A 15,458-nucleotide genomic window follows, 5' to 3' on the forward strand; every position below is an offset into this window, starting at 1 on the left:
AACTATACTTCAATTTTTTAAAAAAACTGTCAAGATCATAAAAAACAAGGAAAGTCTGAGAAACTGTCACAGCCAAGAGGAGCCAAAGAAGATATGACAACTGAAAGTGATGTGGGACCTCGAATGGGATCCTGGAAGAGAAAAGAATATATATTAGGTCTAAAAAGGAAGTATAAAAAAAAAATAAAATAAAAAGGAAGTATAAAGTATGGACTTTAGTTAACAATAAGCTGTCAACATTGGCTCATTCATTGAGATAAAAGTGTTATCCTAACAAAAGATGTTACTATTAGGGGAACTGGGTTTGGAGGAAGGTATATGCTGTAGTTTTCAAAACTCTTCTATTGTAATCTAAATCTAAATGCAAATCTAAAACTCACCTTAAATTAAAAGGTTATTTTCTGAAAAAAGTCTAATGATAAAACCAATTTTAAAGATTTTATGTAGAGACTAAGGAGATGCTGGTTCCAAATCAGGAAAGGAGGACGTCAAGGCTGTATATTGTCACCCTGCTTATTTAACTTATATGCAGAGTACATCATGAGAAACGCTGGGCTGGAGGAAGCACAAGCTGGAATCAAGATTGCCAGGAGAAATATCAATAACCTCAGATATGCATGTGACACCACCCTTATAGCAGAAAGTGAAGAACTAAAGAGCCTCTTGATGGAAGTGAAAGAGGAGAGTGAAAAAGTTGGCTTAACACTCAACATTCAAAAAACTAAGATCATGGCATCTGGTCCCATCACTTCATGGCAAATAGATGGGGAAACAATGGAAACAGTGACAGACTGTATTTTTGGGGCCTCCAAAATCACTGCAGATTGTGACTGCAGCCACGAAATTAGAAGATGTTTGCTCCTTGGAAGAAAAGTTATGACCAGCCTAGGCAGCATATTAAAAAGCAAAGACATTACTTTACCAACAAAGGTCTGTCTAGTCAAAGCTATGGTTTATCCAGTGGTCCTGTATGGATGTGAGTTGGACTATAAAGAAAGCTGAGAGCCGAACTGTGGTGTTGGAGAAGACTCTTGAGGGTCCCTTGGACTGTAAGGGGATCCAACCAGTCCATCCTAAAGGAGACCAGTCCTGAATATTCATTGGAAGGACTGATGTTGAAGCTGAAACTCTAATACTTTGGCCACCTGATGCGAAGAACTGACTCATTGGAAAAGACCCTGATGCTGGGAATGATTGAAGGCAGGAGGAGAAGGGGACAATGGAGGATAATGAGATTGTTGGGTGGCATCACCGACTCAATGGACATGAGTTTGAGTAGACTCCTAGAGTTGGTGATGGACAGGGAGGCCTGGCGTGCTGCAGTCCATGGGGTCGCAAAGAGTCAGACACGACTGAGCGACTGAACTGAACTAAAGGAGATGTTTACATCACAGCTCACCCAGCTAAGCTTGAACATCTTCCTGCACTAACTCTCTGTTCTGTCTCCACACTCTTCCTAGGAGTCTCCCCAACCAAGTGTCTGTTCTCTATATTCTCTGCCCCTCAATCCTCTATTCCCAGTCAATTCGTGCAGCTCCTAGAAACCCCCAAGCAACTCAGCTTTTCTCCTCAGCCTGCGCAGTCCCTAAGCAGAACCTATCTCCAGATTTACTGAACAGCAGTCAAACCTTGTTCCTCAAGCATGCTCCTTGGATAAATTCACTTCCCTACCATATTCAGTTAAGGGAGATGTCCTTAAATGCTTTCATTCTGACTCAGTGTATCGTTTCCAAATAAATTTCAAAACAACGCCTAACGTAAAAAATTTATGTGGAAGAAGCTCTTAAACTTAACCTCAAACAACGAGACAGCATCCAAAAGCCTGTAGGATTCCAGGAGATTCTATGAAGCTCAATTATCATCGCCATAAAAATTACAGAGTAAAGAAAGAGGCTCAGAGTACAGGTGCTTAATAAGCTGAGAGGCAAAATCGACGCCTGCCAAGAGGATACACAAAAGCAGAGCTCTGGGAAAAAGTTCCCCTTGAATTCTAGGCTCCTCACTGCCCAATCATCTCCTGATATCAGAGGCCACTTACAAAGGGTCTGAATGCTCCTCAGATGCGGTGATGGTTTCCACAGACTCACCCACTCAGTCTCCTGATTCTTCTGGGTTAAACAACAAATAGGCACCTTAAAAAGAGTCAAGAATGCCTAGGGTGACCAGGAGACAGCGGTGTGAAATGCCCATGACCTTAGGCACATCCTCATTATTTCCTATCCACAATGAGTTCCATAGGCAGAGAGGGAGAAACCTTAACTCTTGGAGTACACCACAGCAGGAAGGTCCTTTAATGGTTAACTAGCTAGCAGTATAAGTCAGTGATCCTGCCAGAAGAAAAACAATAGAGGGAATGACATTCTTCTTAAAAAAATCATTGTATCTATTAACAAATGTGAGTGTGCCTTTGCAGAATGATTTGCAGTCTTCTGTCTTCAGTATCTTCAGGATACCTCTGTTTTAAGAGACAAACACACAGTTTTACTTGGTGCTGACCTTACAGTGAAGGCTGAGCAATCTGGAGCCTTCTCCGCAATCTTGGCATTTGCATATAAGTCTCTGCAGCTCACCTGTGTTCCCATGCTATTCCGTGCTTAGTTGCCCAGTTGTATCCAACTCTTTGCGACCTGGCCAGGAATGGGGCTTGGACTATAGCCCACCAGGCTCCCCTGTCCATGGAATTCTCCAGGGACGTATACTGGGGTGGGTTGCTGTGCCCTCCTCCAGGGGATCTTCCCGACGCAGGGATCAGACCCAGGTCTCCCACATTGCAGGTGGATTCTTTATCATCTGAGTCACCAGGGAAGCCCCCTGTGTCTCCCAGCCTCCCTTTATTGTGACCTTAGAAGAAAACAGCCATCCTGGACTTCTGGAAGGCAGAGAAGGAGTCAGAGCAGTAGCCAAGAGACATGCAGATCAGAAGTCGGAGAGCCAGCAGAGGCATGGAGCTCTGGCCAGAGCAAGGGCAGAAGCAGCCCTGGGGGCAGAAGCTATATGACAGGAGGAGGCCAGGAGAGGCTTGGAAAAGACCTATCCAAGAATCACTATGAGCTGAGGAGAATTAGGGACCAGACCTAAAATCTTCAAATCCCAAATTGACACACCACCCACCTGAGGAAATCCTGAATTTATTTTATCACTCTTCCTCCTATTGCATTACTTATGCAGTAAATAATATACTTTAGGAGCTTTTAGAGTATTCACTCATTTCTTTCTTAAAAGACTCATCAGAAATTTCCCGATGTCAGAAGAGTACCAAGAATGTGGAGTCATGTTTTAAAACTGCCACAGGAGCTTTTGATATCAATTCATAGCTCTGAGCTGTCAGCAAGAAGTGTGACTCCCCTGATGTTGCTATGCTCCAAGGAAGCCAGGTCACATGGAGAGGCTGAGTATAAGCACTACAGTGAGCAATCCTAGCTGGGTCCACTCTTGGGCCATCGCACGATGCTTAGTGAAGAGGCCGTCGTGAGAGTACATCCTCTGGCTCCAGCTAATCCAGCCTCCACCCATTCAATTTACACACCCCCCCCCCCCCGCCGAGGCTCCAGACATCGTGAAGAAGAGAACAGTTGTTTTTGCCGTGCCTTTTTTGAACTCCTAGCCCACAGGATCCATGAACTTAACAAAAATGACTATTGTTTTAACACCAACAGTTTGATGTGGTCTGTTACTCGGCAACAGGTAACCAGAGCCATCACTCTGTACCAAGCACTTATTCTGTACCAACACTCAACATGTGTTCTTCAATCCTTAAAATGCTGTCAGGTGAGAAATATTATGTATATATGAGAAAACTGAGGCTTAGAGAAGCAAGATTACACCTCGGGAAGTGATGGTGGCACGGTTAAGTCCCATGCCCATTCAGATCTGAAGCTGAAGCTCTTAGCCACTCCAGGGGCCAAGGGAAATCCTTCTCATCAGAAAGGAGAGCGGTGGAGAAGGGTGGTGGCCCTAGCTTTCTCCAAAACATGTGCTGATCTTCTACCTTAATAAATGTTAACATCAAGTGCTTCATTCTCTTGAATATTTCTCTTCTTAACTCTAAATCTTCCCAAAGATGAGAGATTGCTGTTATTCAGTCGCTAAGTTGTGCCCGACTCTTTGTGACCCCATGGACTGTAGGCTGCCAGGCTCCTCTGTCCATGGAATTCTCCAGGCCAGAATACCGGAGTGGGTTGCCATTTCCTTCTCCAGGAATCTTTCTGACCCAGGGATCAAACCCAGGTCTCCTGCATTGCAGGCGGATTCTTTACTGTCTGAACCACCAGGAAAGCCCTTCCTTACTGAGGATGAGTCTAAATTTCTTCTCTATTTTGTTCTACTAACTTACTAACACACATAGCAGAGAAACCAGTATAATTGAAGTATGTTAACAGAAATGGAATAGAGATGTCAAAGCAATATTAGTAAGCTCAGGATGTTTATTAACTCTTGTCCAAAACAATTCATCTCATTAGTATCCAGTGTTAACAAGTCATTCTGTATAATTTTAGCTAAGTTTATACTATCTTTGGATGAAGCAATATTTCACAGACGAGTGCTGTTGCCAAAAGCATTGTGAGCAACACTCCTTGAAGCAGTTAATCACACTCAGATGACCTGCACCAGTAGGTTTGGGGCACAATAAAGGAATACATGTATTAATGAACTAATTTCAACTATTGTTACCACTCCCCACAGTTAATTAAACCTGAAGTGACAATATGGAGCAGCAGCTGGTGTACTGTGACACTCAGAACTATACTGAGCGCAAACTATACTGGGTCTTGGAAATGTTTCTTCATGCTGTAACTATAGACAGGGTCTTGGCTTGTCTAGTTATTATATAATCAAAATGGCAAAATTAATTAATATTATTTTAATTCTTAATTATTCTCATTATAATTCTAGAATATAATTCAGCAGGAAAGCACCTGTCTTTAAAACAATGACAAGGCTTTCTGAAAAAATGATGGTGGATGCCATATTCTCCACCTATGATTAATAATATGGTATTGGGCTTCCCTGGTGGCTCAGATGGTAAGGAATCTGCCTGCAATGTGGGAGACCTGGGTTCAATCCCTGGGTAGGGACGATCCCCTGGAGAAGGGAATGGCAACCTACTCTACTATTCTTGCCTGGAGAATTCCATGGACCGAGGAGCCTGGTGGGCTACAGTCCACGGGGGTCACAAAGAGTCAGACGTGACAGAACAACTAACATACACATTGTGCACTTCAAAATATGTTAAGTGGATAGCTCTCATGTCAAGACTTCTTAACACATACAACACACATACACACACAAACACACACACACACCCTTAAATCCACAAAAAAAACATTTGGAAATAATAATTATGCTTAATACCTTGATTTTGCTGGATGTTTGCCTATGTCCAACTGATCAAAATGTATACATTAAGTATGTGAAGTTATCTGTATGTCAGCTATCATCAATAAAGCTTTTTCCATGGTTTGTTGTGATCGACACAGTCAGAGGCTTTAGTGTAGTCAATGAAGCAAAAGTAGATGTTTTTCTGGAATTTCCTTACTTTCTCTATGATCGAACAAAGGTTGGAAATTTGACTTCTAGTTCCTCTGCCTTTTCCAACAAACTGAAAAATTCTTAAAGAAATGCGAATAGTAGACCACCTTACCTGTCTCCTGAGAAACCTGTTTGCAGGTCAAAAGGCAACATGTCAAACCAGACATGGAACAACAGACTGGTTCAAAATTGGGGAAGGAGTAAGACAAAGCTCTATATTGTCACCCTGCTTATTTAACTTCTATCTAGAGTACATTTTGTGAAACGCTGGACTGGATGAATCACAAGGTGAAATCAAAATTTCCTGGAGAAATATCAACAATCTCAGATACGCAGATGATACCAATCTAATAGCAGAAAGTAAACAGGAACAAAAAGCCCCATGATGAAGATGAAAAAGGAGAGTTAAAAAACTAGCTTAAAACTCAATATTCAAAAAACTAAGATCATGGCATCTGGTCCCATCACTTCATGGCAAATAGATGAGGAAAAAGTGGAAGCAGACTTTATCTTCTTGGGCTCCAAAATCACTGCAGATGGTGACTGCAGCCATGAAATTAGAAGATGCTTGACCCTTGGAAGGAAAACTATGACAAACCTAGACAGTGTATTAAAAAGCAGAGACATCACTTTGCCAACAAAGGTCCACATAGTCAAAGCTATAGTTTTTCCAGTAGTCATATACAGATGTGAGAGTTGGACCATAAAGAAGTCTGAGTGCTATAGAATTGATGCTTTCAAATGGTGGTGCTGGAGAAGACTTGAGAGTCCCTTGGACATCAAGGAGATCAAACCTGTCAGTTCTAAAGGAAATCAACCCTGAATATTCATTGGAAGGACTGATGCTGAAACTGAAGCTCCAACACTTTGGCCACCTGATGCGAAGAGCCAATTCATTGGAAAAGACTGATGCTGGGAAAGATTGAAGGCAAAGGGGAAAGGGGGCGGCAGAGGATGATATAGTTAGATGGCATCACTGACTCCATGGATATGAGTCAGAACAAACTCTGGGAAATAGTGAAGGACAGGGAAGCACAGCATTGCAATCCTCGGGGTCACAAAGAGTTGGACGTGACTCAGTGACTGAACAACAACAGCAGAAGCAAAAGCTTTTCAAAAAGATAAATAAATTATTTGATTTTAATGTAAAGAAGAAATACGAAGATTCTCAATGAAAGCAATTAGTTTTGAGAAAGATGATTTATCATGCTAATGAGATACATGAATCAGGAAGAACTGATTCAATAGCTGAGACATTCATGGTTCGGATATTTTATTAAGCATAAGTAGGAGAAATTTCCTGCAGGTTAAACTACAAATTTTAATTATTCATATAACCTGCTAATAGGAAATTTTAAATTGAACTTTTGGTTGTAAGAACTCAATTTAAATAATTTAGACGACTTTCATCTTTAACGTACATTTGATGGTTATTTTTTTCAAAATAATATGCATACGAATCTGGTCCTAAAGTTTAAAAGCACTTCACGTACATCATCTTTGTATCATTATACAAAATATTTCTCCGCACATGCTGTTTAGTCGTTCAGTCGTATCCGACGCTTTGCGATCCCATGGACTGTAGCCTGCCGGGCTCCTCTGTCCATGGAGTTCTCCAGGCAAGAATGTTGGAGTGGGTTGCCATTTCCTTCTCCAGGGGATCTTCCCAACCCAGGGATCGAACCCAGCTCTCCTGCCTTGCAGGCAGATTCTTTGCCTGAGGGAGGCAGCTAGCTCTCTGAGAGAGGAAGCCAAACCAGAAACCGCCTCAGGTTTAGCAGCACTCTCATGCATGCCACTCAGCTGCTTGCCTTTACAAGTTATTAGTCTTTCTTCTCACATCGGTGTTCTCTCGTGCGGGGATTATCGTTCTTGCTTCACAGAGACCTAAACAGACCCATGGTGGTCAGCGGGGTTTTCTGTTTGTTAGTATTTTAGAGCTTCTCCACAGTTCGTGTTTAAACCAAGACCTTCTAATTCAGAGGTCAAGACACTTTCATCCTCACTTGGTGATCCTGAGAAATCTATACTAAGCATTCATCTGAAGATGTAAAATGCTTTACCCTGACTACCTCACTCATCTTTATAATGAAAATATGCATTTTATGTACACTCATGATGAGCCACCAAGACAGCATAACACACAATTCATTTTCTCTGCATACAATCAACAGGATCACTGAGGGAAAGCCCTGTTGTTGATATCGATGGAGTTACCACCTAGGAACTCATGGGGTGTCATTCAATATTTCAGTTCAGATAACAAATTCACTGACCTCCTACTAAGTGCTATATGTGCTATTAAAAATCGGAGAAACAACAACAAAACAAACAGAAACAACTTCTACGATTAAGGATTGGGAACTCTGGGTGTGTTTAAAAACAGAGGCCTCGTTTAGGCAGAATGCCAAGGTCTGACTAACATGAGAGTCCTCAACATGGGAGATGTTGGAGGGTTTACAGGGTTGGCAGTGCTCGTATCTGGATGTTACCCTGGTGACAGACTATAACACATCTTATAATTTTCAACTGTGGCTTCACAATAAACATCATTATTAATGTGCTTCAAACATGTCAAGCCTTGAAAATATACACCTAAGTTCAGAGGCAGATGTCGTTTAGAATTGGGCTTTTAAAAACTTACTTTATAGAAGCATTTTGATCGATGATTTCCCTGCTGCCAAGAAACCACACAGGAAGTCACAGACAGATGGCAACAGCAGAAGCTCCAGGAAGCGCATAATGATATTCCACATGGCATATGGTGTGGGGTTCATAAAAGTGGTTCTAATGGCCAGAAATGAATTAACCAGCAGTCACAGGGGAATTAAATCTTCCTTCGTGACCTTTATGGCCATGCAGGACTTCATTACAAATGAGCACACAACATACCAAGAATAACAGTGGCAGAGTCTGGGAGAACAAATGCAAAGTTAAACCAAAATGAAATGCAAATCGAGCCTTCAGCTGCAGAGCCATGAAGCCTTACCAGGTGAGCAGGGCAAGCTTCGAGAGCCAAGCAGCTGTGTGGAGAGGTGCTGAAATTCTCTAGAAAGAGAATTGGAATTTGAATATGGGAGCAATGTTTTAACTTAGGGCTGAGCAAGCCACAGCTCACAAATGAAACAAGGCCCATGGCTTGGTTTTGTTCCACCTGCGAGTTTACATTTTTAAAGGGCTGAGGAACACATCAAAAGAAGAAGAAGATTTCACCACCCATTAAAGTCGTATGTCATTTCAAGTTTGACTGGAACCTCTAATAGATTTGCAAAACTTCCAGTCGTTTTATTGGACCACAGCCATGCTCGGTTTTAGGTATTGGCCACGGCTGCTTTGTGCTGTGACCGCAGAGTTGAGAAGTTATGATGGAAACAGTCTGGCCCGAAAAGCCTACAATATTTGCTCTCTGCCGTTTTCAGAAAAATGTATGCACTTCTGTGCTAGCTCTACACCAACAATGTGCAAATGAGAAATGGAGGCATGCTGTGTGGAGACTTACTCCACTAAGGACGGTGCCCTCAGAGTGAGGACTTGTCTTCACCGGGTTACGCTTCCAGAGCGCGCTTGATTGTCTTTGCTCACGTTGAACTGCCCTCTCTCTTAGATCATCAACTCCGTGTAGGGAGGTAGGGGCCTGCGGCCTTCACTGCTGTGTCCACCCTGGGGCTCAGCTATATTTGCCGAGTGAAGTGATCTCCTTCAAAAGCCTCTTTACTGGACTTCCCTGGTGGTCCAGTGGTTAAGAATCCACCTGCCAATGTAGGGTACACCGGTTCAATTCCTGGTCTGGGAAAATTCCACATTCCTCGGGGTAACTAAGCCCACGTACCACAATTACTGAGCCTGCATCCTAGACACTATGCTCCACAACAAGAGAAGCCACCGCAAAAAGAAGCCCGAGCACCGCGCACCTCAACTGGAGGTAGGCCCCACTCGCTGCAGCTAGAGAAAGCCTGTGTGTAAAGACCCAGTGCAACCAAAGTTACATCAATAAATAGGCAAGAGCTAGCAAATGCTTAAAAAAAAAAAAGGATTCTTTACTACTTCCACTGTGATCTTCCTAATGTTAAAAGTGGTTTTCTCATTATATTGTAAGTTTTTACATTAGCGGAGAAGGAAATGGGTATAGCCTGACATGGCACACACTTAGAAATGTACAAAGTGAAGTGAAGTTGCTCAGTCGTGTCCGACTCTCTGTGACCCCATAGACTGTAGCCTACCAGGCTTCTCAGTCCATGGGATTTTCCAGGCAAGAGTACTGGAGTGGGTTGCCATTTGCTTCTCTAGGGGATCTTCCCGACCGAGGGATCGAACCCAGGTCTCCTGCGTTGCAGGCAGACGCTTTACCGTCTGAGCCACCAGGGGAGCAAAAGGTATATGATAAAAAGGTAGTTTTCCTCTTATTTGGTCACCCAACCACTCAGTTTGGAAGACAAATGCTGCTGTCGGTTTTAGTTTTACGTGTCTCCTTGAGGAGGAATTCTATGAAGAAATGAACCTAAAATGCATTCTTTATTTTAGCCCATGTTAGCATATTGTACCTGCTGTTCTGTACCTTGTTTTCTGCCCCCCCCCCCAAACTTTAAACTTCTTCTTTTGTATGAGGGTATCGCTGATTAGCGGTGTGGTGGTAGTCTCCAGTGAACAGTGAAGGGACTCAGCCATACGTATAGGTACATCCATTCTCCCCCAAACCCCCCTCCCATCCAGGCTCGCACATAACATTGAGCATTGCGATAACATGGTGCTACACCATAGGACCTTGTCGGTTATCCATTTTAAATATAGCAGCGTAGTACCTTGTTTTCTTAGAGCATATTTTGAAGCCTGTTTTATACTAAAATGTAAGGTGGCTGTCAAGTCTAGAAACATAAGGAAGGAATATGTTTTTGAAAAGATAGCATATTGATATGTAAAATATGATTAAAAATAACATGTCTGTTTCCAGACTTTGTAGCCAGGCAGTATATTAATTGGGATAAAAGTCTCTACGTGCGTTTTAAAATTCCCTCAGTAGTTTCCTCCTTTCTCTCTTGGTTGGTCTCCTCCGGTGCCTGCTTGCCCCCCTCACTTTGGGATCTGCATCCAACATCACCGCAGAAAAGGCACAGGTCCAGCGTCCCGTGTGCTGCTGAGGGCCAGACGACATCACTCCGCCAACTGGAAACAAGAAATGGGAGGAGCCAAGCAGCAGACTTCTCCCTCCTTTCTCTCATCCACAGACTGCTCTGCGGTGGTTCCCACCAGTAAGCTGTCTGCAGAGTGAAGCGCTGTGTCCCTTACGATCACGATCTGGTCACCGTGGTAACACAACACTGCACTTTCTCTTGCCTTACTTCCCATTAGCTTCACCCTCACCATTCTGGGCTTGTACCTCCCAAATAAATTATTAGCTTTGCTTTCTAGGGAATCTGATCTCGGACACTATGGATTTGCTTCATTCTTTTTTGCTTTTTAATTTTTTTGGAAATGAGAATTTAATTTTTATTTATCTTTTAAATTAAGATTTAAATTTATTTATTTTTTAAAATCAATTTCAAATATAACAGTGTGTACATATCAATCCCAAACTCCCAGTCTATCCATTCCTGATGCTTTTTAAATGGCCATGTATATGATTTTCCATTTATGTATATAGAAAGTTTATTTAATCAGTCTTCCATTGGTGGACATGTTGGTCATCTCTAATCTTTTGCAGGCATGAATATTTAAAATATTAATTGCCTTTGGATCTCTGTGTTATCATAATCATCTCTTATTTGATGGTATTATATCACTACATTATTATTTTTATTAAAAAAAAAAACAGCTAAACACTTTTAGAAGTATCTGGCACTTTCTTTCCCCCCGGGACTCATTTCTGCCACTCTTAACTTTAAACCTCAAGAGCCATCAATACTGAACTGCTTGTAATTCCCAGAGCTCTCTTAAATCTACTTGCTTTTGCACAGACTGTTCTTTCTCCCTGGAATGCCCTCCCCGCTGACTATCTCCCTGGATATCTCCTCCTTGTCCTGAAGTCTGTGCTTGTGTCAAAATTATATCCTTCATGAATCTTTCTCTAATCCTCTCTAGCTCAGAATTTCTTTTTCCATGATCTACCTTTATTCCAAATATGTGACCTTAGTAGCAACTATTATGTTGAATATTCATCGTTTGTTGGCACTTCTGTCTCTTCATTGGTCTGTAAGTTCTCTAAGAGACAAGAATCACATTTTTCACCTTTATAACTATAAAGGCTATAAATTATCAATAACAGTTACCTAAAAGGTACACCATTCTTGCCTCTAGGAACATCAATAGCAACGCAACAGAAATAGATTTGGTGCCCTTTTCTATGAACAACTAAAGTAAAACACCTTTTCTATGAACAACTAAAGTAAAACACCATATATTTTGTCCTATGCATCTGTCAAAAAAAAAAGAAGAAAAAGAAGCATGTATTCTTAAAAAAGCACGTCTCAATCAAGACAGATCTAAGTCAGTTTTGCTGCTTACTAATTTGTTATCTTGCACAAGTTACTCCAACTTTCTGAGCTTCATTTCCCTCACTGGTCAAGTGGCTATAATAATACTTACCTCTTTGGGCTAGGTGGAAGGATTCAATATAACAGCACATAATATATATACTGTCTTTCCTGAACCTGGAATAGGAAGGATGATCAAAAAGTGTGAGTTCTCTTATCCTTTCCCTTTCTACATAGCTCACTTGTTAACATACTGTCTTTGTGTGAACTGTGTGGTCTCTTTTCATTTCAAAAGAAATCTGAGATCCACAGAAACAACAAACACTGTAGAGAGCTCATACGTGTCAGGCAATATTTTACGTGCTTTGTAGATGTTGTCTCAGTTACTAAAGTCGATTAGAGCTGCGCCTCTGGAGAGTTGCCATTTGATCGTCTGAATTAACTCACAAAGCATGGAGATGACAGACTTTTAAAAAATACCATCTTGGTTTCCAGTGATGACGTACATGACTAAAGAACTCCCATGAGCAATGCTGGTTCACCCAAAATAGAGACCAAGCACATACTTTAGGGCATCAGAAAAGTTGCAATCACCAAATATATATATATATATATATATATATTTAAGTTTCTATTATTATTTTTAAAATTAAATAAAACCATTAAAGTGGGTACTGGTCATGGGGGAACTTTGGTTTCTATGGGTTAAACTTTGCATTTATTTTCAATTACTTGGGATGGGGAGGGAAGGAGAAAAACGGGTCCCAAAATCTGTTCAGTGCTTAAAAATTGTGTCGACTGGTCCTTCTCATTGCCATCAACAGGAATTTCTCAAACTGCATTTGAAGATGAATCCCAGGAAAGGCCTTTAAACTAGAACCTGGACGATCCCAATACAGAAAAAGATGCATTTCTGATGTGATGCCACTAGCCTCGGGCAGAGCTGTTGTAACAGGAATGGCTGGAGCTTCTTTCTTGCAAAATGGAGAAGTCTGTGGTTTCCTAAGTCCTATTTCTCCTCTTCTTCCCCCTTTTAGTCATTTCATTGCTTGCTCTCGCAGACAGTTTGCTGGCTGCCTAACAAGCAGTCACTGCAGATCTTCTCTGATAACAGAACATCAACCAGTGGAAATCCATTCATCTCATGAGAGGAGGCATCTATCCCAGGCATAGGTGAACTGTTGTGTTTGGCCTAAACCATCATATTGTCCCATTTTCCTTTGAGAGAATTGGGTTAGAGGTAGACATGTGAACCTGCTCTGGCCAAAGAGATGTAGGAGAAAGTTGGTTGGGAGAGTCTCCATCTCAAGATAAAATGACAGAACCTCAGAGGAATAAAGCTTTTATGTACCATCCCACCTTCACTCTACCTTGGAAAGCTGATGTAAAAGTATAATACCTAAAGCCACAGCAGCTTTGACCTGCTGAGGTAATAAAAACAGGATGAGAAACCAGTAGCTGCAAATGTCCTTTTCGGGGCAGAGCAGGGGTCCTTGATGACATCACAGAGCCTCAGGAAAAACTCCAGATTCACCTCCAGACTTCTTGTTAAGTAAAACTGTGTCCTTTGAATTTAGCTGCCATTAACCAGTTTTGCTGCTCATTTTTGCCACAAACATTTCCAACTGATATAGTTGCCTTCCTGAGCAAACCAAAGCTGTCTCATTGGAAGACACTCTCTGGGGCAGTGTTTCCAAAACTTAGGTGTACATTGGAATTACCTGACATCTTTAAAATATTCTTATGCAAAAAAAAAAAAAAATATTCTTATGCCTGGGTTCCATGCCCAGATATTCCTATTTAAATCAGTATAGAGTGTAACCTGCCCATCAGAAGTGATAAAATCTCCCCCAAGAGACTCTAATATGTAGATGAAGTTTGGCAACCACCATCCTGGAGGAAGGTATGTGGTGTCTTGATGTTACATGCTGATATTATAATTACCTTTTTGAAGCATGTTAACCCTTGAATGAACACAGTTTGCATTGTCCATATTTTTTCAATACAGTACAATCCAATCCAGGGTTTGTCAAATTCTTGGGTGCAGAATGGCTGTTGCAGAGGAACCATGGATAGGGAGGGCCAACTAAAAATTGTACATTGATTTTTGACTGCTCAGAGAGTAGGCACTCTACTCACCCCCTCACCTCCGACCCTCATACTCCCCCACTACCTTGTTCAAGAGACAACTGTAAGTTCTTTTTAAGTGGTTCCCACCTGGCCTCAATAGAATCACTGAGAAAGCTTTTAGAATATACTTCTTCTTGGCCTCACCTTCATAGATTTTGATCCAAATGGATCAGAACACAATCTAAAGCTTCCAGGATGATTCAAGTGAATAATCACGGTTGAAATTCCCTGTATCAGGAGAACCCAGTGGAGTACTAACCAGCTGGAAGCCTATCTATGTTGTGAATCTGAAAACTCTAGGTGCTGGTGGAGCATAAAATTTTCAATGCCAGGCTGATTCCTCCACTACCCACTAGGGATGTTTAAGGGTAAATGTTTCCAGCTGTCCCAAACAGGAAATGTTTACACATATTTGCAGAACTTCTCTATCAGCATTGAGCAATATCTTGCTGTTTTTGAAGAACAGCCAAGTGAATACTTGTAACCTAGGATTCATAAGAAATACAAAGAAAGATGGTTGAAGGTGTTTTAGAAATAGTGCTATGAAGCCATCGCAAGTTATTCTCAAATGTACAGGATGGAATAAACCATTCAGTGAAAGATTGCTGCCCACAAGGGTATGTGCAGGGTGCTTAGGCATCTCCCACTGGATTCTAATTGCAACAGGGAAAGAAATAACATTTCAGTGGAAAGTTCTAGCAGTTACCACCTTGGGCTAGAGGTCACATTTACTTAGTCATGGTAGGACACCCTGACGTTATGTGACTCCTGATGAGATGCAATTGATGTTCACGGGGTCACCTATGCAGTATTTATGCCCAAGATGGGTGACCTGAATCTTGTCAAAACTCTGGGTCTGCCTTTCAGCTACACAGAATACTTGGGGGAAAGGTGTGAGGTGAATGGCACCAGGAAAGAACAAGCAGATGAATCCAAACTGGAAACGTCTACAGGGCCACTGCGTGTTCTCTTCAGAGGGACAAGATTTCTTTTTTGCTTGTTTGTTTGTTTTTAAAGTACACAACACTTTTAGCATAAAGGAAAATAAAGAGATGTAACAACAAAATGCAATGCATTGATTCGATCCTGGTTTGGAGTGAGTGGAAGAAAACAACACCTGTAAAAGATATAGGGGCATTTGGGAGAAACTTGAGTAAGGATGAGAAAAATGAAATTAGGGAATATTATCTCAAGTGTGATGTTATGTTGGAGAATGTCCTAATTCTTACCTCAGTTATTTAGGGGCAAAGTATCTCAATGGCTGAAAATTATTTGCAGAAGCTTCAGCAAAATTCTAAATACATAGACACACATACACAAACACACACCCAT

This window comes from Cervus elaphus, chromosome 17, assembly GCF_910594005.1.
Source record: "Cervus elaphus chromosome 17, mCerEla1.1, whole genome shotgun sequence".
Lineage (NCBI taxonomy): Eukaryota > Metazoa > Chordata > Mammalia > Artiodactyla > Cervidae > Cervus > Cervus elaphus.